Genomic DNA, 24380 nt, shown 5'->3' with positions numbered 1-24380 from the left:
CGTATTGGGGAGCATAATGGATCGGATCGTGTGGTAGGTGTGGCACGCACTCCCTGCACCTGCCTCGGGATACCACTGGGTTTAGTAACGATTATTATCTACTTCCCTCTCATATGGCGGTCTTGTTGATGTGGAAAACAGGGGGAACACTGCACTAACATCACATCGCAGTGAGGACTTGTGCCACCTTAAATGCATGGATTAGGACTCCAGTAATATGGCTTCCGTATCTGACCACTGGGTATTGGAGCTTATGAGGTTCCACCTGTTTTTTGACTATCACATCATGGCGCCCGCCAGTGAACGCTGGGGTCTGTTAGGTTACCATATGGTATATATAGAATCAAGTGGGGCAATATGACTCCGCTCCTGATGATGTCATGATGACGAAACACGTTGGATGGAGCTTATTGCTTAATTTCCAGTTCACACAAGGTTGTATGTGGAGCGCAACGGCGTTGTGGAACGGATTGTTTTTAAAGTGTTAATTACATGGAATATCTGTAAGTGCGATTTTATGTGGTTTATCTATATAAAACAGTATAACGCTGAGGTAGTTTCCTTTTGATCATTCCTACTGCATATCTCTGTGGTGGTGGAGGACAAATGGTCATCTGGTTCATTGGAAGGTTCCCTTCCATTGGGAGGATCTTAAGACAGTGGATATCTATCCCAGCGATTCACAGGAGGCCAATCCATTAGAGGGGCTTGTGGAAGGAATGTACCTAAACAAGCGCTTTTGACCCACCTATGCACAGGGGGTCAATATATTACGGTGAGTGAGGTTCTGGAGGGGGAGCACGAGTGACAGCACGGATCAATTAGCTATGGTCAGGGGCGGACTGCCCATTTGGAAACTCGGGCACTGCCCAAGGGCCCGGGGTCAGTAGGGGGCCCCATGAGATGCCCCTGGTACCTTTTTCATAGGCTTTTTTGAGTTTGGGCAAAGACACAGGGGCCCCATGATCCCCTATTGCCCGGGGGCCTCATGAGTTGTCAGTCCGCCCCTGGCTATGGTCACCGTTTTTTTATCGTCACCATTGCATACAGAATGTGGAAGGTGTTTTGTAGTACCTGAACATTATTTACCTAATAAGGATGAACTGATACACATACTGGTTTTTTGATTATCTGTTCTTTAAGGACATTTTTGTAGCACATTGTACCAGGGGAGGTGTATTGTAGCCCTTGATGCAATATTTTGGTTTAGACACTAATTAATGTATATGGTTTATGTTTCATATATCATAGGGTGTTCATATATTATAGAGTACTATACATGCATCTTCACTGAGGAGGGAGGTGCATTATAGTATGTCACACTGTTTTGAATTTATTCAACTGATTTTTTTAAGAGAGGTGTTCACACATTTTTTTCACCATATTCATTGAGGAGGGAGGTGAATTGTAGCATGTCACATTGTTTTGAATTTATTCACTTCCACTGGCATTTTTTATTTCTTAGAGAGGGGTTCACAATATTTTTCACTATATTTCCTATAGCTATAGAATTGGCAGTGCAGCATTCTATTTGATTTATTATCACACTCACCTGTGTTAGTTGCTAGCAGCAGCCTACAGATCCCTATCTTTCCACTGCGCAGGTTCCATCAATATTTTATTAGAGTCTGAGCCGCTGATGTGAATCGCCACTGTGATCACCCCAAGATCAACTTCTCTATGGTATCACACAGCTGTGCAATGCTGCAATTGTGTGTGATCGCTGACAAAAGATGGCAGCATGACCACTGCAACCACTGCTGGGAGTCACCATTGGAGTCTGGGCATCAGACTGGTGCTGGGGGGGCTGGGGCAAAGTAAGAAAGAAGCGCTAGAGAACTTGGAGGATTCAATAGTGAATCTGTCTGACCTCACCTCCTGTAATATTCTGTCTGCAGGCTGGGAGCTGACTAATAGATGCAGGGATGGCTTTAATTAGCAGCAAATTCTCCTAACTGTACAGGATCTTCTTAAAAGTGTGGAGGAGGGGCGGAAGCTGAGCTAACACTTTTCTTATATAGCTGCATAATATTCATTTCTTGTAATTATATGTAGATAGATAGATAGATAGATAGATAGATAGATAGATAGATAATGGATGGATGGATGTTTGAATGATAGATCGATGATTAATGGATGATGGATAGATAGACGGATAGATAAATAATGGATGGATGATGGAAGGATAGAAAGGTGGATGGGTGGATGATAGATAGATAGATAGATAGATAGATAGATAGATAGATAGATAGATAGATAGATAGACAGACAGATAGATAGATAGTTGGAGGGATGGATGATGAGTTGATGATGCATAAATAGACAGATAAATAATGGATAGATGGATGCATGGATAGATAGAGGGATGTTTGGATGATGGTTGGATAGATGGATGATTAATGGATGATGGGTAGACAGATAAATAATGGATGAATGGATGGATGATAGAAGGATGGATGGATGATAGATAGATAGATAGATAGATAGATAGATAGATAGGAATAGATAGATAGATAGATAGATAGATAGATAGATAGATAGATAGATATGGATAGATAGATAGATAGATAGATAGATAGATAGATAGATAGATAGATAGATAGATAGATATGAATAGATAGATAGATAGATGGATAGATAGATAGATAGATAGATAGATAGATAGATAGATAGATAGATAGATAGATATGAATAGATAGATAGATAGATAGATAGATAGATAGATAGATAGATAGATATGAATAGATAGATAGATATGAATAGATAGATAGATAGATAGATAGATAGATAGATAGATAGATAGATAGATAGATATGAATAGATAGATAGATAGATAGATAGATAGATAGATAGATAGATAGATAATGGATGGATGGATGTTTGAATGATAGATCGATGATTAATGGATGATGGATAGATAGACGGATAGATAAATAATGGATGGATAATGGAAGGATAGAAAGGTGGATGGGTGGATGATAGATAGATAGGAATAGATAGATAGGAATAGATAGATAGATAGATAGATAGATAGATAGATAGATAGATAGATAGGAATAGATAGATAGATAGATAGATAGATAGATAGATAGATAGATAGATAGATCAGCACTCCTGAATTCTTGTACCTGGAGCAATCTTTGCAATATTAATGTACACAAAGCTACACATCCTGCAAGGTAAATCTACGGAGCTGCAGGCAGTAGGAGAGCCTGGTGAGGTACAGAGGTAGGACAGTGCTTGTCCTTGTCATGCCATGACCAGGGCTATATGCACCATAATGACCCTCCTAGGCCAGTGGTAAGGGTGTCAAGGTTAGTCCAAACCTCAAAATGTCCAAATTGTGACACTGTTTTCCTAACTTTGTTTCCCTTTTAAGTTTACTCCTAAAAGTAGCAAAAAAATGTTGAGAGACGCTGAGAAGAGTCACAAGGCTCTTTATAGAGGAAACATGGAACCATCTCTTCTTTGTCTTGTTTGGTCTTATGAAGAGTTCATAATGAGCCGTGCATATAAAAAAGACTTCATGTTGACTTCTCTGGCACTTTCCAGCAATAGGTTTTACCAGAATAATGCCATGACACTAAAGGATCATCATTTGGGTGCACCTAGTCCAGAATGGGATTTACATCGAGCCCCACCCACAGTAAGGTAAGGTAAGTAAGGAGAACACAGAGAACAGATTACTGCAGATTTGTAAAGTCTTCATAGATACCTCGTGTGGTCTCTATTTCATACAATGCAGTTCCATCCAATATTAACCTTCCACCATCAGCAATCACAGTTGCTCTCAGCAACAGGAAACTGATTTGAACTGCCACTGTTAGGTCACTTCTCAATAAAGAACAAATGTGAATGGACATATTTCGAATGTTGCTCTAACAGGCAGGGAAGGGATGACCAAACTTTCTGAGATGGGAATGAGGGACACTTATTAGCAAAAGTATTAAGGACACACCGCCTGCCACACTCCTCCTTAACCCCTGGTGCACATATATGCGGCCGTGTGGGTCGCATTTTGCGTGGGCACGAGAGGCCATTCATTTGAATGGACTCCCGTGCCCCGAGACACGCAGGGAAGAAGTCCCTGCAGTTCTTTGGAAACTGAAGCCCACACGGGAACCTCAGTTTCCAGTGCGGTTGTGATTTTCTGTGCTGGCGGCGTGCTATTAGGATTAATGGCACCTCCGCATTCTTCTGTGCGGGTGGTGCGGCTGCAAGGATTTTTATGCAGATCCGCAGCTGCACCACCCGCACATATATGAACCTAGACTAAAGGAGAACTATAGAAAAAAAAGTGATTGAGTAAACTCACAAGTGCTTTTTATTTACCACTAGTATTCCTATATATTAGCTTCTGAAATTTACAAATGCAGCAATTTAGAAACTGGATGTAACGTTTAACACTGTAAAACACATTTTCAAAGATGATTTGTGCATTTTATATACAACCATATAGATCAGACCAAAATGAGGAGGAAGGAGGGACAGAGAGACTTTGTTCCAAATGAGGGACAGTCCCTCAAAATGAGGGACAGTTAGGATCTATGGTTCTGGTAGATGAGGACAAAGGGGGGTCTCAATGTGTGTATGTAGAATTTGTATTCTCACTGTCACCAGTAGATGGCGATATCCCAATGGGCAGCAAATGGCACTCACTTGATGTCCCCCATGAGGGCTGAGTAATAAGAAATTACCAAGAATTCTGGATATGGATGTATGCTAGTCTCTCTGCAGGGGAACGGAATGTCTTTTGTATTCAAAGAGGAACCAATTTTTTTTTTCTCTGTAAAGATAAAATGGTTTGTGATAAAAAAAAATTGTGGTGCTACCTTTGCTAAATCTCTTTTTAAAAATCCTAGCCCCCTGGCTGGTTTCAATTACAGGACTTTTGAGTCACAGACAGGGGAGGACTGACAACTCATGGGGCCCCCGGGCAATAGGGGATCATGGGCCCCTGTATCCTTGCCCAAACTCAAAAAAGCCTATGAAAAAGGTACCAGGGGCATCTCATGGGGCCCCCTACTGACCCCCGGCCCTCGGGCAGTGCCCGAGTTTCCAAATGGTCAGTCCGCCCCTGGTCACAGAGCATAGGGTCTCTTTTGGACAGCAGCATCGTCAGTCTGGGGGGGGGGAGAGTGTTAGATGTACTGGCGGATTTAGATACACTAACAAACTGGAGTCAAACTCCAGCTCACACTTTGTAAGCAGTTATAGAACCAGTGTTTTCCTTTTTGGATAAAGGTTTCACATGAAAAAGTAAAAGATGATTATTGTAAGCAACTCTCTCAATAGTAAATAATTGTCTCATCTTTGTAACTGAAACATCTGCTGGAGAGCTTGTTTTTTTTTCTAAAAAAAAAACAGACTTACTGGCTGGATCACCAGATGAAAATAGAAAAAAGAAAGCAAAAAAAAAAGAAAACTAATGCAGCCACCACCTCTAAGGAATGGTAAGCTGTAATCGTTCAAATGTTTGCTTTTGGGTTTATTACTTCTTTAATTTCACTTTGAAAAGATGATTGGAAGTCTAACTGAAAAGAAAGCTGCTACATAGAATAAAGTTAGTCTCTCCGGTTCTTGACACCCTCAAAAATGTTGTCCACCCTCTATCCTTCATCTGCTAGCAACGATAAAAACAAAAGAGGCTGCTACTCCATATTGTATATTTATAGTAAAAAAAATTATAATGTGATTGTTTCATGTGGCTGTAATATATATTTATTCATTTAAAGGGTAACTCCACCTTCATGGGAAAAAAATAGCAAAAACAAAAATGGCGTATACAGTTGTGAATCACTTCATTTTGTAGTTTAATGTGTTCAAACATGGCCTTTCCTTTTCAATATGCAACTCTGTATTTTCTGTTACATGCAATGCAATATGGCAACCTGGAGGCAATCTGTTCACAGATGGTATACTGAGCGCCCCCCTGAAGATGTCATTTCCTCATGTGTGAATGGCTTACTGATTTTCTCAGAAGTCTGCACTAAGATACAAGTCAGATTTTTGGCATCCCCTGAAACAAAAATGTCATTTTTGGTGAGATACTCCCAAAGGGAACTCACATCTAAAGGGATGCAAACCCTGCCAATTTCCTAATTAGAGACCAGCAGATACAGCAGCTGATTGATAATTGTAAAAACAACTCCCATACAGATCCACTTAGCACACGGACATAGACAAACAGCTATTCCTTCAGAATAACCAAAGGTAGGAATCTGCAACAAAGGTTGTTAAAATCCCTGCCATGTACACAGAGAATGTTTTTTTCTCAACAAAAATAGAGTTACTCTTTAAAAAAAAAAATACATATATACAGTATATACTATATTGCTAAAAGTATTGGGCCGCTGCCTTTCCACGCATGTGAACTTTAATGGCCTCCCAGTCTTAGTCCGTAGGGTTCAATATTGAGTTGGCCCCGCCCTTTGCAGCTATAACAGCTTCAACTCTTCTGGGAAGGCCGTCCACAAGGTTTAGGAGGGTGTCTATGGGAAGGTTTGACCATTCTTCCAGAAGCACATTTGTGAGGTCAGGCACTGATGTCGGGGGAGGAGGCCTGGCTCACAGTCTCCACTCTAATTCATCCCAAAGGTATTCTATGGGGGTGAGGTCAGGACTCTGTGCAGGACAGTCAAGTTCCTCCACCCCAAACTGGCTCCTCCATGTCTTTATAGACCTTGCTTTGTGCACTGGTGCGCAGTCATGTTGGATCAGGAAGGGGACATCCCCAAACTCTTCCCACAAAGTTGGGAGCATGAAATTGTCCAAAATGTCTTTGTATGCTGACGCCTTAAGAGTTCCTTTCACTGGAACTAGGGAGCCAAGCCCAACCCCTGAAAAACAACCCCACACCATAATCCCCCCTTCACCAAAATTTACACTTGGCACAATGCAGTCAGGCAAGTACAGGTCTCCTGGCAACTGCCAAACCCAGACACGTCCGTTAAATTGCCAGACGGAGAAGCGTGATTGGTCACTCCAGAGAACACGTCTCTACTGCTCTAGAGTCCAGTGGTAGCGTGCTTTACACCACGGCATCCGTTGCTTAGCATTGCACTTGGTGATGTAAGGCTTGGATGCAGCTGCTCAGCCATGGAAACCCATTCCATGAAGCTCTCTACACACTGTTGTTGTGCTAATCTGAAGGCCACACCAAGTTTGGAGGTCTTTAGCTATTGACTCTGCAGACAGTTGGCGACTTCTGCGCACTTCAGCATGCGCTGACCCCGCTCTGTCATGTGACGTGGCCTACCACTTGGTGGCTGAGTTGCTGTTGTTCCCAGTTGCTTCCCCTTTGTTATAATCCCACTAACAGTTGAGCGTGGAATATTTAGTAGCCAGGAAATGTCACGGATGGATTTATTGCACAGGTGACCACCTATCACGGGACCACGCTTGGAGTCACTGAGCTCCTGAGAGCGACCCATTCTTTCACCAATGTCTGTAGAAGCAGTCTGCATGCCTAGGGGCTTGATTGTATACACCTGTGTCCATGGAGGGGATTGGAACACCTGAATCACATGATTTGGATAGCTGGCCTAATACTTTTGGCAGTATAGTGTGTATATACATCTCTCTCTCCCCCCCCTCTCTCTCTCTCTCCCTCTCCCCCCCCCCTCTCTCTCTCTCTATATATATATATATATTTATATATGTTATAGTGGCTTAGTGGAATTCATCTTTATTTTCTTCCCCAGCATTTGCTTTTGCCCCTGCATCTGTGAATATGACGAACTGTATTATTAATATATTGCAATATTGCGTGCTCTGGGGTATAAGCACTGAATGTCAGCGAAGTTGACAGACTCGGTTCCTCTGCCGTATATTAATTCACTGATTGGCAGGTGGGTCTCCCCCTGAATTTTCGTCATCTCCTTTTAGCGGACCACATGACTACAACACCCCTGGATGTGTAAAGAACAACGAAGACGACGCGGACCACAAATTATTTATCTGTGAAATTATTTACGCCTACGTTTAAAAAATACATTCGAAAAAAAATAGCGCACTGTACGCCAAATGTGCCTCTATGAGGGATCTGAATATTTTATAAAATTCCCAAATACTGCATATTTTATCCAGGAGGGGGAAATGTAATTGGATGGAAACTGAGGCTAGTAGATGGCGATAGGAATCCTGAACAAGGAATTTTAAAGGGGAAGAATTTAAAGGAAATCTGTCACTTTCACGCATTTCACATAAAAATTGAACACTGTTTTCCCCTTGATATCCCGGATCACTGGCTGCGTGATTCTATTCATGAACATCCTTTGGTATTTTTCTTATAGCATCCGTTGTCTAAAAGCAGAAGGTATTCACATACAATGACATCCATAACCAATCCCGAGAACAAGGGATGTGCTCTTCATGTAAGGACAATAAAAGTAGCCACGATCCCTTTAGAAGTATATAGCGGGAATGTGCGGCTACAACCGCTCAGCTAATTTATAGCACAGATCTGTCTTAAAGTGCCATGCAGCGTTAAAAAAAAAAATTCAGAAACAAGAGTTGACTGGTGTGTGAAGGGGGCAGCAATTTGAGCCAATCATGTGAGCTTCATGCACATGTGCCGTCGAGGATAATGCTCTTTTTAGCAGATAACAAAGTGAGCAGAACAGTGAACTCATCAGTCTGCTGCTGCTCCTTCGCTGTCCAATCGCATGCTGAGACAGACGTTGAGCAAGCTGCTTAGCTTACCTGCAGGAAAGAAAAGACAGGTCACTGAACTGGCTGTGCTCTGTGCAGGGGCGTCCCTAGGGTTGGTGTCACCCGGTGCGATAACACTTGGTGACACCCCCTCCGACGATCCCCACAGAATGGAACGGATCTGCGGATTGAGCATAATGGATCAGACTCTGATCCATTATGCTCAATCCGCAGATCCGATCCATCCTGAGGGGATCGTCAGCTTTCTTTACAACTTACCTTTTCGTGGAGCGGGTCCGGTGTCACCCCGTATAGGTTGCATGCCGACGATCCCCTCAGGATGTATCGGATCTGCAGATTGTGCATAATGGATCAGCCTAGCGTTCAATGCCCAAGGGTATGAGAACTTACACAGAGACCAAATGTGGTGGCAAGGTGTATTGAAGTAAAGGTAAAGAGGAAATGTAACAGAGGCTGCTTGCCACACTGGGCCTAACCACTTCCAATGAACTGTATAGACGATATCCATGCACACTATTGACACCCAACAGCATCCGACAAAGGAGATGTTTGGAAGACAGTATAGCAACAGGGCACCTAAGAAAGGGAGGGCTATCTCTCGAGACACAGCGATAGTCCCTAGCCTGTCCCTCCTCCATAGGAACCTGTCCCTATCAGGGGCGGACTGACAACTCATGGGGCCCCCGGGCAATAGAGGATCATGGGGCCCCTGTGTCCTTTCCCAAATTCAAAAAAGCCTATGAAAAAGGTACCAGGAGCATCTCATGGGGCCCCCTACTGACCCCGGGCCCTCGGGAAGTGCCCGAGTTTCCAAATGGTCAGTCCGCCCCTGGTCCCTATGCTTGACAAGTTGTCCCTAACCACTGGGGGCTCTGTCCCTAACCTGACCCCTAGCAAAATGCATGCCAACCGAAGGGGAGCAGTGCTATTTATTAGCACTGTCCACACTAACACTAGCCATGGAGGTCAGCCAGGACAGCAGCATCCAGCTCCCCTAATGACGAATGCCTCAAAAGAACATGAGTTCCTCCTTGTCCTTCGTTCTCTTTGCTCGGCGGTCCAGAACAGCGCCACCTATGCAGACTGGCCAAACTACATCAGCCTACACACATAGAAGACAACCTTGGGGCTGGTTTCATTGCTCCAAATCCTCAGCTAGAGGCTGTCTACAGAAATTGCACTCCACTGAATGTGAAATACCTTGATAAAAATATGAAACAAGAAGTAGAACTGTGAAGGTCAGGACTCACCGCCAAAATTATTTTCAGACCAATTTACAAGAACTAACCCACACAGTGTACCCACTGAAAGCATACTAGTTCCCCTTTAAGTTTAGATTTTGAAGCCATCAAGGGTTAAACATCGGCAGTCCTAATGACTGAACTTAACCATGTTCTGAGCAAGTAATGCCCATCTGGGCCTGATAAAGATGGTTCTTATGATCCTGTCATCAGTCTATGAGAGGCCAGCAAGGTTTATCTTACATAATATAATTACCCGCCGCACAGAAGGAAGATAGGGAGCTTTTTACAGCATCACCAATCATCCTTATTCTGCAGACAATCTCTATTAAAAAAAACAAACACGTGTAATCCAATATGGCCTCAGTTAACCAAATCCCACGTCCAGATTTATTTGTAGATTGGGCTTGACACACCGTCTCCCACGTGTTCGGAGAATCTGCTTACCTTCTATCCACTTCATCCTCCGTTTTTTGGTTGGAACTAGAGATAAGAAAATATTTTTTTTTTCACTGAAGTAATATTCAGTCTAGGTGAAGCCGGATGATGGCCAAGGTATCACTACCCTTCAAGCACCCTTGATAATTGGCCAGTACACTGACCGATTATTCCAACCCCTCCAAAGTTCCCCCTAATCTGAATACAAGGAGCAGCCTAGCAAACAAGTTTCACAGACAATACACTGCTTTCTCTAGTAATTACAGATTAGCTAAACCAGGTAATGTTATTTCTAGGGTTAGTAGGAACATTCACAAACCGTTTCTTACCACCAGGCACCATTAGAGGGAGACTAACCCCAAATCTAGCTGGCAGGACATACACAGGTTAGATCAGGGGCTGACTGACAACTCATGGGGCCCCCGGGCAATGGAGGATCATGGGGCCCCTATGTCCTTGCCCAAACTCAAAAAAGCCTATGAAAAAAGGTACCAGGGGCATCTCATGGGGCCCCCTACTGATCCCGGGCCCTCGGGCAATGCCCGAGTTTCCAAATGGTCAGTCCGCCCCTGGGTTAGATGCAAACCTGGCATAAAGTCTGATGTACCCTGATGGTGGGGTAGAAGCAAATAATCTCCCCAAATCTTTGAGAATCCCAAAGCTATCCTGTGACTCAGAATCCTACGCAGTCACATTTTTACACAATAGTACCAATTTGACTGCAATCAGATTGTACGTCTCATTATCTGCACAACTTCCAAGCTCCAATACCCTATGCCTACCAGAACCAATAGCACCATAAAAATAACCCAAACTATTATACTGTCCCATATTTTATTATAAAACTAGCAGTGGAGTCAAACAGCTTGCCTTTGTTGCCTGAGCTTTTACCTAAGGTTTTATGTTTATGCAGTGCACGTGGTTGAAGCTTTTACCCTTTTTCTGATTTTTTTTTCTTCTAAGGATTGAAATACACACATGCAGGCAGGTGCCTACAAGGGGAATGTTTGTATGTTAGCAAGTTAGCTTGGACTGTCCAGGTTAGGGAAGGGTTAAGATACAGACTGCTGGTTATCCAAGCTTTTTGAGTCCTGCCTTCCTCCAGGTCCATATATAGAGTGGGAAGGCTGGGCTCAGGGAGCTGAGCTGGGCTGTTCGGGACTGCATAGGAGCAAGAGGACCATCTAGAAGAATGTAGCCTTCGTCTGCCACCCCAAGGAAGTCACCAGCAATAGACTCTGCCAATTATGGACTCACACCTTTACAGGTATGCCTGGGAAGCCACAGAATAGTTGGTTAGGAGTTGAACAGAGATGCACTTTACATTGTAATGTTTTCAAGAGTTTCAGTAAAACTTTGTTAACCGTTGCAAGCCTGGTCTGAAATTATTCAAAGGAGTGTATGGTGGTAAATGGCGTATAAAAGAAACAGGGCCCGTATAGCACACTCGAGAAATGAGAGTAAGGCTAAAACAGGAGGCTAACTCAACAGAAGAGTCGGAGTAGGAGAGCAGTTGCCACAGGTAAATATGAACTGGTGTATAGCAGCTGGTACCTGGAATACGTAGATGACAGCTCCTCCGATAGCAAGGGGTCAGTGTTCTGGTTGCCTTCCTAGCAGTTGGTTCCCCCAAACATATCTGGGACTGAACCCGTGCTACAAAGATCCCATGTACTGGCTGTATGGTACGGGAGCGCATGGGCGGACTGACAACTCATGGGGCACCCAGGCAATAGGGGATCATGGGGCCCCTGTGTTCTTGCCCAAACTCAAAAAAGCCAATGAAAAAGGTACCAGGGGCATCTCATTGGGCCCCCTACTGACCCCGGGCCCTCAGGCAGTTTCCAAATGGTCAGTCTGCCCCTGCAGGAGAGTGAAGGCATTAATTGACTGCATGCATGAGGTCTATGCTAGGTGCATGGTGGAACCCCATTCTGTCACTGGGAGTGAAGTAGCACTGGACCGGTGGAGAGGGGATGGGCTCAGCAGTGTCCCTCCTAAGTGCAACATACATTGAGGAAGGTTTTACATTAACAGCATATTTTACAGAGGAATTCTGTATGTTATAAAGCTCCACACGGTGTATGGCTTGTCTCTAAGATGGGGTACCACTATAATGTTGACTTTCACATGAACCTGCCCCCCCCCTGGTCCCGGACATTGATGAACGCACACATAAGAAGAGAGGTACCCCTGCACATGTGCAAGGGCGAGGTGGCCCCGCCCACAAAATCTGCCTGGGACTAAGTGAGCATTTCAAATTATCATGTTAATTTTGGGATGCAGACACATTGGCTAGAATAGCTTTTTCCATCCAGGGTTCTTACTAAGATTGCTAGGGGTTCTTTGAGAAAATGGATTTCCCACCTACATTGACCACCAATGCAATGTGGCAATTTTTAACAAAACCCCACTTGGACACCACCACTAGTGTTAGAGGGCACCACCACTAGCGTGAGAAATGAAAATTATTTCAAAGGTTCCTCCAGGGTAAAAAGGATGAGAAAGACTGGAATGGGCTGTTCAGAGAGAACACAACTGCTATGCGGCTCTCTGCAGGTAAGCACACAAATCAATCTTTTGGCCTCTCCCTGACACTGTATTGATAAAAGGCTTATGCAGATTCTTAATAACAGTAGCGCTCTCTTGTGTACTTAGTTTGTTAGTGCAGTTAGAGGCTTGCTAGAAGCCTGGGTGTGAGTAGAGGGTTTACTATAGCTCAGGCTGGAGGGCTCTACAGATCAGTCCTCTGGTACCTCCCCCTGTTCTACAAGCTTAGAGAAGTCTCTAGAAGCCAGAGGAGGCCAGAAGGAGCTGACCTGCATATTCATGGCAGTCTGACCAATCGCAATCAGGAGACCTGGCAGAGTGGCCCATAAATATGAGAGAGCATGGCCAGCAAGAGAGTTGGGTGGAAGATGGAGTGCTGAAGTGTGCTGCTGTGTATCCTGGGAGGGGACCCCAAAGGAGGGGGTTATTCCTCCAGGTTGGAGGTTGGAAGGATCTCCACTGCCTTTCAGACCACTTACGAAGGACAGCCTGTTAGCCTGGAAGGGAACCAGCCTAGCAAAAGCCTGGAAGCAGTTCATCCAAAGCTACAGGACACAAGGACAGTGAGAGTACCTTGAAACCCTTGAGGCCACCAGAAGAGAGAGTCACTAGGTGCTATACCCAGCCAGTTCTCCCTGGGACAGTGCTGCAAGCCTGTTTCAGAATGTATTGCTTCAGAATATGCTTTAAAAGAAAGCCAAGTGGATGGGTGACCCCAGTGGCAGACTGGCAACTCATGGGTCCCCCAGGCAATAGGGGATCATGGGGCCCCAGTGTCTTTGCCCACACTCAAACCACACCCAAAACAGCCTATGAAATGTACCAGGGGCATCTCATGGGGCCTCCTTTTGATCCCGGGTCCTTAAGCAATGCCCGAGTGCCGATATGGTCAGTCCACCTGTCAGGGATCTCCTCGATCCCTGCCGCGATGGTCCCGGCGCAGGCGCACTGCTCCGCCCTGTACACGGGCACTAGGTCCGGGCCGGCCGCGGCGTTCGAGTTTGCGCATGCGCAGTAGAAGCCGCGGCCGCCCGCTGGGCACCAATGGCAGCGCAGGGCGGGATATTTAAAGGTTCCTGAGCTGTCATTTCGTTGCCTTCTGGTCTTACCTGCTTCCTGTGATTCTGTACCTGTGCCTAGTAAGTTTATTGACCCGGATTGTTTCTTGACCTGCTGATTTCTCCTGCCCAGACCCTTGCTTGCCTGACCTCTCTCCCTGGATGCCCCTCATTAGATCTGACCTCCTGTTGCTGACCTGGCGTGTGACCCGACGATTCTCTGCCTGCCCCCTTGTACCCTACCGTCCTCTACGTTACCGACTCGGCCTGTCTGACTACGCACTTGCTCAGCCATCCATCCGTCCATCCCATCGGGGTCACCCAACCTCCTCACATCTGGCTCTCCCTGGTTGGAGCCCCTGGCGAACACACCTACCACTGACAGGTGTGCTCAGTAGAGGCGACCTGGTCTCGGGGTACTACAAGTCCATCCCCACCATCAGGGGCCCTGGTGAACAAGTACCCTGGGGCTTAGACTCCGTGCTCTGGGCACGCCTGACCAGTGGAGTGCTAGTGGTGCCGCTCGGCGGTCCCTCACAGTACCAGAAGGCCATGACTGAGCCTCGAGGAGGGCTCTCCCCGTTGGACGAGGTTTGCAGGCACCTGGCTACCCTGACGCAAGCAGTAAACACATTACAGGACAGATGTCTGCAGATCGAGAATCGGTTTCAGGCCTGCACCATATCTGTTCCTGTTTCACAGGCCCCGGCTCCTGCACCACCGGTCGCAGCAGCCCACGAGCCGGCTCCTGGGCCTTCCACATCACTCCCTATGGCAGAACCCCGAGTACCCTTACCCGAGCGCTTCCATGGGGATCGCACACGCTTTCGGTCATTCCGTGACTCCTGTCTGCTCTATTTTGAACTGCAGCCACGGACCTTTTTGACAGAATCGGTGAAAGTGGGGTTTGTTGTCTCCCTGTTGCAGGGTGAACCCCAAGACTGGGCCCACCGACTAAGGGGAAACAATGATCCTCACCTGGTTACGGTCGACAGCTTCTTTAATGCCATGGCCATCTTATATGATGACCCACAACGGGCGGCCTCGGCCGAGGCCACATTATACGCACTCCGACAAGGTCGGCGGGTGGCTGAGGAATACGCCTCTGACTTTAGGCGCTGGATGGGTGACACTCGGTGGAACGAGTTCGCACTTTTGCACCAGTTCCGTATGGGCCTTTCTGAGGCTCTGAAAGACGAACGAGCTCGCCCGGGTGGAGGTGCCCGAGACATTAGTGGACTTGATTGCACTCACCATTAAAATTGACCGTAGGCTACGGGAGCGCAGATTGGAGAGGTCTGGTCAGGGTCGCGGAAATACCTGGGGGTCATTCCAAGGATCCGGTCAACATACTAGGCCAAACATCCAGAACCTGCCGTCTGAAGATGCTCCCGAACCCATGCAGCTAGGCCTGGCACGGCCTAAACTATCGCCTGAGGAACGCCAGCGCAGACGCTCCCAGAATCTGTGTCTGTACTGCGGCGAAGCTGGTCACATGGTGCGTTCCTGTCCGCAGAAACTGAGTAAGTTCACCTCATCTTCGTTATCTGTTGGCAATATGAATCCGTCCCAGTACTTAGTTGTTCCCCTCTCCTTTCAGCTTTCAGAAAGGACCGTGGAGGTGACGGCCATAGTTGATTCGGGGGCATGCAGCTGTTTTGTGGATATCAATTTTGCTCACCAGCAGGGTATCCCCCTCCGCCCAAAGGAGAAGGGGTTTCACATCTTTTTGGCTGATGGTTCCCAGATAAAGTCAGGGGTTGTTAACCAGGAGACCCCTTCCATTGTGACTTCTATTGCCGGTCAGCACCGGGAACTCCTCCGCCTGGATGCTATTGCATCACCCCTTTTCCCAGTCATTCTGGGGCTCCCTTGGTTGCGGGCCCATAACCCCCAAATTGACTGGGAAACTGGGGTTGTCTCGTTCCCTTCCCCATACTGTCGGGAACTGTGTCGAACTTCGGGCCCGGATGTCCCCCAGGTCCTCCTGTGCTCTGAAGGGGATGACAGTCTAAAACAAGTGATTCCTGCAGCCTATCATAAGTTTCTTGATGTGTTCAGTGAACGGGGAGCAGATGCTCTACCCCCCCACCGCCCATATGACTGTCCTATTGATCTGTTACCCGGTTCTGAAATTCCGTTCGGGCGAATTTTTCCCCTTTCTGAGCTAGAATTAGGGGCCCTGAAGGACTATATTGAGGACAGCCTCCGAAAGGGATTCATCCGTCCCTCCACTTCCCCAGCAGGTGCAGGGATCTTCTTTGTAGAAAAGAAGGACAAGACTTTGAGGCCATGTATTGACTATCGGGAGCTGAATAGGGTCACAATTAAAAATCGTTACCCATTACCACTGGTACCTGAATTATTCCAGAGCTTAAAAGCTGCAGTAGTATTTACCAAACTGGACTTAAGGGGAGCCTACAATTTGGTTCGCATAAGGGAGGGGGATGAGTGGAAGACGGCCTTCCTCACCCGTTTCGGCCATTTCGAATACCTGGTCATGCCTTTCGGGTTGTGCAATGCGCCAGCCACCTTCCAGCACTTTGTAAACGACATCTTTAGGGACTTCCTGGACATCTTTGTCATCGTCTACTTAGACGACATTTTGATTTTCTCATCCTCCCTGGGGGAGCACAGGGTACATGTAACAAAGATGTTGGGGCGGTTGCGGCAGCACGGGTTGTACGCTAAAGCAGAGAAATGCTGCTTTGAACAGGCTAGCGTTACATTTCTGGGTCTGACTATCTCCACCACGGGGGTCGCAATGGACCCTCAGAAGGTCTCTGCGATCCTAGATTGGCCTGAACCCACGGACAGGAAAAGCGTCCAACGTTTCATTGGGTTCGCAAACTTCTACCGGAAGTTCATCAAGAACTTCTCGGGTCTGGTCTCCCCCATCACTCAGTTAACCAAGCTTGGGACGCGATTCAGATGGACGCCAGAGGCACAGGAAGCTTTTGAAGCACTAAAAAAGTTATTTACCTCAGCACCCATTCTGGGTCATCCCGACGCCTCCCTGCCCTACATCTTAGAAGTAGATGCATCAGAAAACGCGGTTGGCTCCATCCTTTCCCAGCGGAAGGGCGCCAAGGAATTACTTCACCCAGTAGCATTCTTTTCACGGAAACTTACCCCTGCGGAGAGGAACTACGACATTGGGGATCGCGAACTACTGGCTATCAAAACCGCTTTAGAGGAATGGAGGTACCTGCTGGAAGGTGCCTCCCATCCCATCCTGATATTCACGGACCACAAGAACCTGGAATATCTGAGGACGGCCAAACGTCTGCGCCCACGACAAGCAAGATGGGCATTGTTTTTCTCGAGGTTCCAGTTCCACATCACATACAGGCCCGGCTCGAAAAACACGAAGCCTGACGCGTTGTCGCGCATGTACGAGGACACCAAGGAGACCCCAGTACCCGACACTATTCTTCCTGCAGGAAATTTCTTGGCCCTCCAGACGAACCTTCGCTCCGAGATCCTGAGAGCGTCCACAGCGATGTCTACCTCCGATGGGGCGCCCCTCCAGAACAAGGAGGGACTCCTATGGAGGGAGGACCGGATTGTGGTGCCGGAGGATGCCCGAACCTTAGTCTTGGGTCATTGCCATGACCACCCAATGGCAGGACATTTTGGGCCGGTCAAGACCCTGGAACTTCTCCGACGTTCCTTCTGGTGGCCGGACATGGCCAAGGATTGTAAGAATTACGTGGGCTCCTGTGCCATCTGCCAGCGGAACAAGCCTTCAAGAAATAAGGCGTGGGGCCTGCTACGTCCATTACCCATCCCTGAACGGCCCTGGCAGAAAATCTCTATGGACTTCATAGTCGAGCTTCCACCTTCACTGGACCACACAGCAATTCTCGTGGTCGTGGACCGCTTATCCAAGATGGCCCATTTCATTCCTTTACGGAAGACTCCATCAGCAGCCGAGACGGCGCAAGTCTTTATTCGAGAGATCGTTAGACTGCATGGGGTTCCCAAAGACATCGTCTCGGACCGAGGGGTGCAGTTTACCTCGCGGTTTTGGAGGGCGTTGTGCAAAGCCCTGGATATCAAGCTGTCCCTTTCCTCGGCATTTCACCCTCAGACCAATGGTCAGACCGAAAGGACCAATCAGACCCTGGAGCAATACCTGCGATGCTACACATCATTCTCTCAGGACGACTGGGTGCCACTTCTCCCTTTGGCGGAATTCGCGTACAACAACGCTTGCCATTCAGCAACTGGGCAGTCCCCGTTCTTCTCCAACTATGGGTTTCATCCTGTCTTCCTCCCGGACTTAGTCCCGGAATGCCCGATTGCAGCGACACAGGATGCACTGACCTTCTTCACTTCCAACAATAAAAAACTACAGGAAGCCATTCATCAAGCCCAAGAAGACTACAAGAGGGCTTTTAATAGGAAGCGAAGAGGGGACCTGGTGTTGCAGCCCGGACAGAAGGTTTGGCTGGCTACGTCAAACTTGAAGATGCTCTGCCCGTCAAAAAAGTTGGGACCTAAATTTATAGGCCCTTTTTGCATCAAACGGATGATCAATGAAGTGGCCTATGAACTTGTTCTCCCTGAGACACTCAAGATCCACCCTGTCTTCCACGTGTCCCTGTTGAAACCAGTAGTCCCTGATGCCTTCCCGGAACGGGAATCCAGGCCCCCGGAGGCCGTAACGGTTGAAGAGGAAGAAGAATTCGAGGTGGAGGCAATCCTGAAGTGCCGACGTAGGGAGGGCCAGACCCAATTTCTCATCAAGTGGAAGGGCTACGGCCCTGAGGACAATTCGTGGGAACCAGCCCATAATGTCCATGCACCTAGACTTGTCCGGAGGTTTCTTTGTGATCACCCGTGGTGGAGAGATCGGGTGGGCATCCGGAGGTTGCCCGTAGGGGGGGCAATGTCAGGGATCTCCTCGATCCCTGCCGCGATGGTCCCGGCGCAGGCGCACTGCTCCGCCCTGTACACGGGCACTAGGTCCGGGCCGGCCGCGGCGTTCGAGTTCGCGCATGCGCAGTAGAAGCCGCGGCCGCCCGCTGGGCACCAATGGCAGCGCAGGGCGGGATATTTAAAGGTCCCTGAGCTGTCATTTCGTTGCCTTCTGGTCTTACCTGCTTCCTGTGATTCTGTACCTGTGCCTAGTAAGTTTATTGACCCGGATTGTTTCTTGACCTGCTGATTTCTCCTGCCCAGACCCTTGCTTGCCTGACCTCTCTCCCTGGATGCCCCTCATTAGATCTGACCTCCTGTTGCTGACCTGGCGTGTGACCCGACGATTCTCTGCCTGCCCCCTTGTACCCTACCGTCCTCTACGTTACCGACTCGGCCTGTCTGACTACGCACTTGCTCAGCCATCCATCCATCCATCCCATTGGGGTCACCCGACCTCCTCACATCTGGCTCTCCCTGGTTGGAGCCCCTGGCGAAAACCCCTACCACTGACAGGTGTGCTCAGTAGAGGCGACCTGGTCTCGGGGTACTACAAGTCCATCCCCACCATCAGGGGCCCTGGTGAACAAGTACCCTGGGGCTTAGACTCCGCGCTCTGGGCACGCCTGACCAGTGGAGTGCTAGTGGTGCCGCTCGGCGGTCCCTCACACCACCCCTGCCCCTGGGAGATAATCAGAGAGATAAGAAACTGCAGTCTTCTGGGCTGAGGGGATGGGAGAAGATTACCTGAGGATTACATTTTTCTGGGGGGAAATGCACTGAAGTCCTTGGACTTGACTTATTTCCCTGGAGAAGAGATGCACAAGAGGAGATATGATAGCGATAAACGAATATCAAAGGGAGAAAACTATTTAATCTCAGGGAGCTTAAGAAGAGAGGCAGCCACTCAATGAAGGTGGAGGATAAGCAGTTTAACCTTAAACTGCATAGGGGGGTTCTTTACTGTCAGAGCGTTAGGATATGGAACTCCCTTCCACAATCAGTGGTGTCAGCCGGGAGGGTCGATAGTTTAAAAAGTCTTCAATGGACAACTTAGCGAATGCAATATACAGGGATATGGGAAATGGTATTGACATAAACACACACACACAGATTGAACTGGATGGAACAGTTTCTTTGTTCAACCTTACCAATTATGTAGCTATGGAAAAGTTATTTGTTTTCTCCCTCACTAAAGATCAGCCTGCGGATGCTGGGTGGCAGACAGCTCCTGGGACACTGTGAGTAAAGACCTTGCTGGGGATGATAGCTGTGCACGTGCCATAAGGAAACCAAAAGTCAGAAGTGATTTGGTGGACTGCTGCGGTGGGGTCCTAGATATATACTGGCCATTTCCTGCTACCTCCAGAAAGTTGCTTTTGGAAGATTAGAGAGAGGTTTGTCCTCCTGTTCCAGTTACTGATTGTCTTGGAGTATCCCAAGACCCTAAACCTCTCTCCTGTTAAAGTTATTCAGCAAAAAATAATAAAAAGACCCTGCTGCAGTTTTTTACCATGTGACTATCTATAAATTTACAATGCTGCAGTCTGATCACTGGAGGAGAGGAAACTGAGGAAATGCTTCCTCCTGCCTGCAACAGACTGATGACATCATCTCAGCCTGGGCAAAATCTCTGCTCTGGAGCACAGGGACGGATTTTCGATGATAAAAGGTGGGTCTTTTTTTGAAAAATGATACGGTTACTGTAAGGCCGTTGCACACGGGCATAATAATGTACTGATGTTTATACTCAGGATCTTGTTAACAGAAAGATCCTGAGTAAAATGCTCTGTAAAGACCTTGCGTAAACGCACGTATGGATATAATGCATAAAATTGTTCTTCATTGCCAATGTTGCAATGTACACATGTGTATGCATGTAAACTTGCATATAGATACGTAAAAAAGTGGCCTTTTTTTTAACTCCCGTGTGCAAGAGGCCTAAAATGTCATGTCATGAAATTTTTTTAAGTTACTTAAAGGACCACTTAAAGTAGGGAAACCAATCCCTTACCCCTTGGTAGAAATGGTCTATTACAATCACTTCCCCCAGGTAGAGACGGATAATAACAGTCCCTTCCCCCAGGTAGAGATGACTAATAACAGTCCCTTCCCCCTAGGTAGGGATGACCAATAATATCCCTTTCCCCCAGGTAGAGATGGATAATAACAATCCCATCTCCTTAGGTAGGACAGGCCAATAATAAACCCTTTCCCCTAAGGTATGGATGGCCTACAACAATCTCTTCCCCTAGGTAGGAATGACCAATAACAATCACTTACTCTTAGGTAGAGATGGCCTATAACAGTCCATTCCCCCTAGGTAGAGATGGTCTATAACAGTCCCTTCCTCGTAGGTAGGGTTTGCCAATAAAAAAATACTTTCCACAAGGTAGGGATGGCTAATGACAATTTGTTCCCCTTAGGTAGGGATGATCAATAACAATCCCTACCCCCAAGGCAGAGATGGCCAATAACAATCCCTTCCCCTTGGTTAAGAATGGCCAATAATAATCCCTTCCCCTGAAGGTAGGGATGGCCTACAACAATCTCTTACCCCTAGGTAGGAATGGCCAATAACAATCCTTTACCCTTAGGTAGAGATGGCCTATAGTAGTGCCTTTACCCTAGGTAGGGATGACCAATAACAATCCCTTTCCCCCAGATAGAGATGGCCTCTAACAGTGCATTCCCCCTAGGTAGAGATGGCCAATACCAATCCCTTCCCACAAGGCATGGATGGCCAATGACAATTTGGTCACCTTAGGTAGGGATGGCTAATAGCATCCCTAACCCCAAGGCTGAGATGGCCACTAACAATCCCTTCCTCTTAGGTAGGAATATCCAATAATAAATGCTTTCACCTAAGGTATGGATGGTCAACAACAATCTCTCCCCTTAGGTAGAGATTTCCAGTAACAATTCCTTTCCCCACAAGGGAATGCCAACAACAATCTCTTCTCCCTTAGAAATGGCCAATAATAATCCTTTACCCTATAGGTTGAGATGGCCTATGACAGTCCATTCCTCCTAGGTAGGGATGGTCAACAACAAACTTCCTTCCTAAAAGGTAGGGATGGCCAATGACAATGTGTTCCCCTTAGGTAGGGATGACCAATAATGATCCCTACCCCCAAGATAGGAAAGGCCTATAACAATTTCTTCCCCCTAGGTAGGAATGACCGGGGCGGGGGCTAGGTATGGATAGTCAATAACAGTCCCTTTTGCCCTAAGTAGTGATGGCCAATACCAATCCTTTCCCACAAAGTAGGGATAGCTAACGACAATTTGCTCACCTTACATAGGGATGGCGAATAATAATCCCTACCTCCAAGGTAGAGATGGCCAATGACAATCCCTTCCCCCTAAGGTAGGAATGGCCTGTAATAATCCTATCCCCCAAGTTAGGAATGAACTACAACAATCTTTTTCCCCTAGGTAGGAATGGCCATTAACTGCACATTTCCCCAAGGTAGGGATGATCAATAACAATCTCTTCCCCCTAGGTAGGGACAGCCAATAATAATTCCTTCCTCCTAGGTAGGGATAGTCCCGTACCCTAAATATTTGACTATCAAGGCTGGGAAGCAACTCCTAAACTTGTAGCATACTTTCTTTAGCTAGGGCTACCTGTCACCCCAGCTCAAGGGTCCCTTTATTTTAAAAATGTTGATTGAAGTTGTAGTTTAACTTACCATCCTCACATAATGTAAGTATATGACAACACAGAAGTCCTACTTTGCTGTCCTTTTAGCCATGCATCCGTCTGATGGATGAAGCCCAATAAGTAGTAATTTACAGAAGAGTTTCCGTTGCCCTAACATATGTTTATTTATGTAGCCAATGTAGGTGCAAATAACTTGTATGATAAACCCATTTTTTTTATGGAATCAATGTTAAGGGAAGGATACTCCAGCACAGAAAACCACGGATCCGTGACACAATTGCCTTATATGTGATGACGACCTTTGCACTCAGCAATCAATACGTTCTAATCCTAATGGGAAGAATCGAATGGCACCCATCAGATATGGAACTATTTTGATGAATTGCTGGTAAGTTTTACAAATTTAGAACCAATCATTCGGGGTCTTTTTAATCAGGAGAAGTGGTGGGCTAGGGACTATAAAACCGAAGCAGTGATTTATTGTGATTATGTACAGTATTTCTAGAAAAAGTCTAAGCCCCAAATCCATAAATCCATCAAGCCTGACAAATGCTTAGTCTGACCTTGAGTAAAATACAGACACCATAGGAGGGGCCAACAGCGACTATCGGGATTAGAGGAAATTTCTGAAACACTAATGTCTTACCCTGATTTTACAGCACACTGTGAGCATCTCACAATGTACATTGGAAGCTACAGCAAGTCAAATAGAACCTGTCTCATTTCCTGTCCAGAGAATGTACCCTTTGCTGTCCCTGGCCCACCCCCAACCTGACTGTCCCTGGCCCACCCCTTTTCAGTTCTTTCAATGTTGGGGGTTGGGCATCACATGTGGACGTTACTTAGGGAAGTCTGCTTACAAATACACTGTATTGCCAAAAGTATTGGAATGTCTGCCTTTACACGCACATGAACTTTAATGGCATCCCAGTCCTAGTCTGTAGGGTTCAATATTGAGTTGGCCCCGCCCTTTGCAGCTATAACAGCTTCAACTCTTCTGGAAAGGCCATCCACAAGGTTTAGGAGGTCAGATGCTGATGTCGGATGAGAAGGCCTGGCTTGCAGTCACCGTTCTAATTCATCCCAAAGGTGTTCTATGGGGTTGAGGTCAGGACTCTGTGCAGGCCAGTGAAGTTCCTCCACCCCAAGCTCACTCATCCATGTCTTTATGGACCTTGCTTTGTGCACTGGTGCGCAATCATGTTGGAACAGGAAGGGGCCATCCCCAAACTCTTCCCACAAAGTTGGGAACATGGAATTGTCCAAAATGTGTTGGTATGCTGATGCCTTAAGAGTTCCCTTCACTGGAACTAAGGGGCTGAACCCAACCCCTGAAAAAAAAACCCCACACCATAATTCCCCCTCCACCAAACTCTATACTTGGCACTTAGACAAGTACCGTTCTCCTGGCAACCGCCAAACCCAGACACATTCATTGGATTGCCAGACAGAGAAGAGTGATTGGTCACTCCAGACAACACATCTCCACTGCTCTAGAGTCCAGTGGCAGCACGCTTTACACCACTGCATCTAACGCTCTGCATTGAACTTGGTGATGTAAGGCATAGATGCAGCTGCTCGGCCCTGGAAGCCCATTCCATGAAGCTCTCTACGCACTGTTGTGCTAATCTGAAGGCCACACCAAGTTTGGAGGTCTTTAGCTATTGACTCTGCAGACAGTTGGCGACTTCTGTGCTCCGTGCAGTTCAGCATGCACTGACCCCGCTCTTCCATGTTACATGGCCTACCACTTGGTGGCTGAGTTGCTGTTGTTCCCAGTTGCTTCCACTTTGTTATAATCCCACTAACCGTTTACCGTGGAATATTTAG

Source organism: Staurois parvus, unplaced genomic scaffold (assembly GCF_062004578.1).
Source record: "Staurois parvus isolate SC_StPar_1 unplaced genomic scaffold, SC_StPar_1.0 ptg000882l, whole genome shotgun sequence".
Classification (NCBI taxonomy): Eukaryota; Metazoa; Chordata; class Amphibia; order Anura; family Ranidae; genus Staurois; species Staurois parvus.
The sequence above is the reverse complement of the archived record's forward strand: the minus strand, read 5'-3'. Positions refer to the sequence as shown.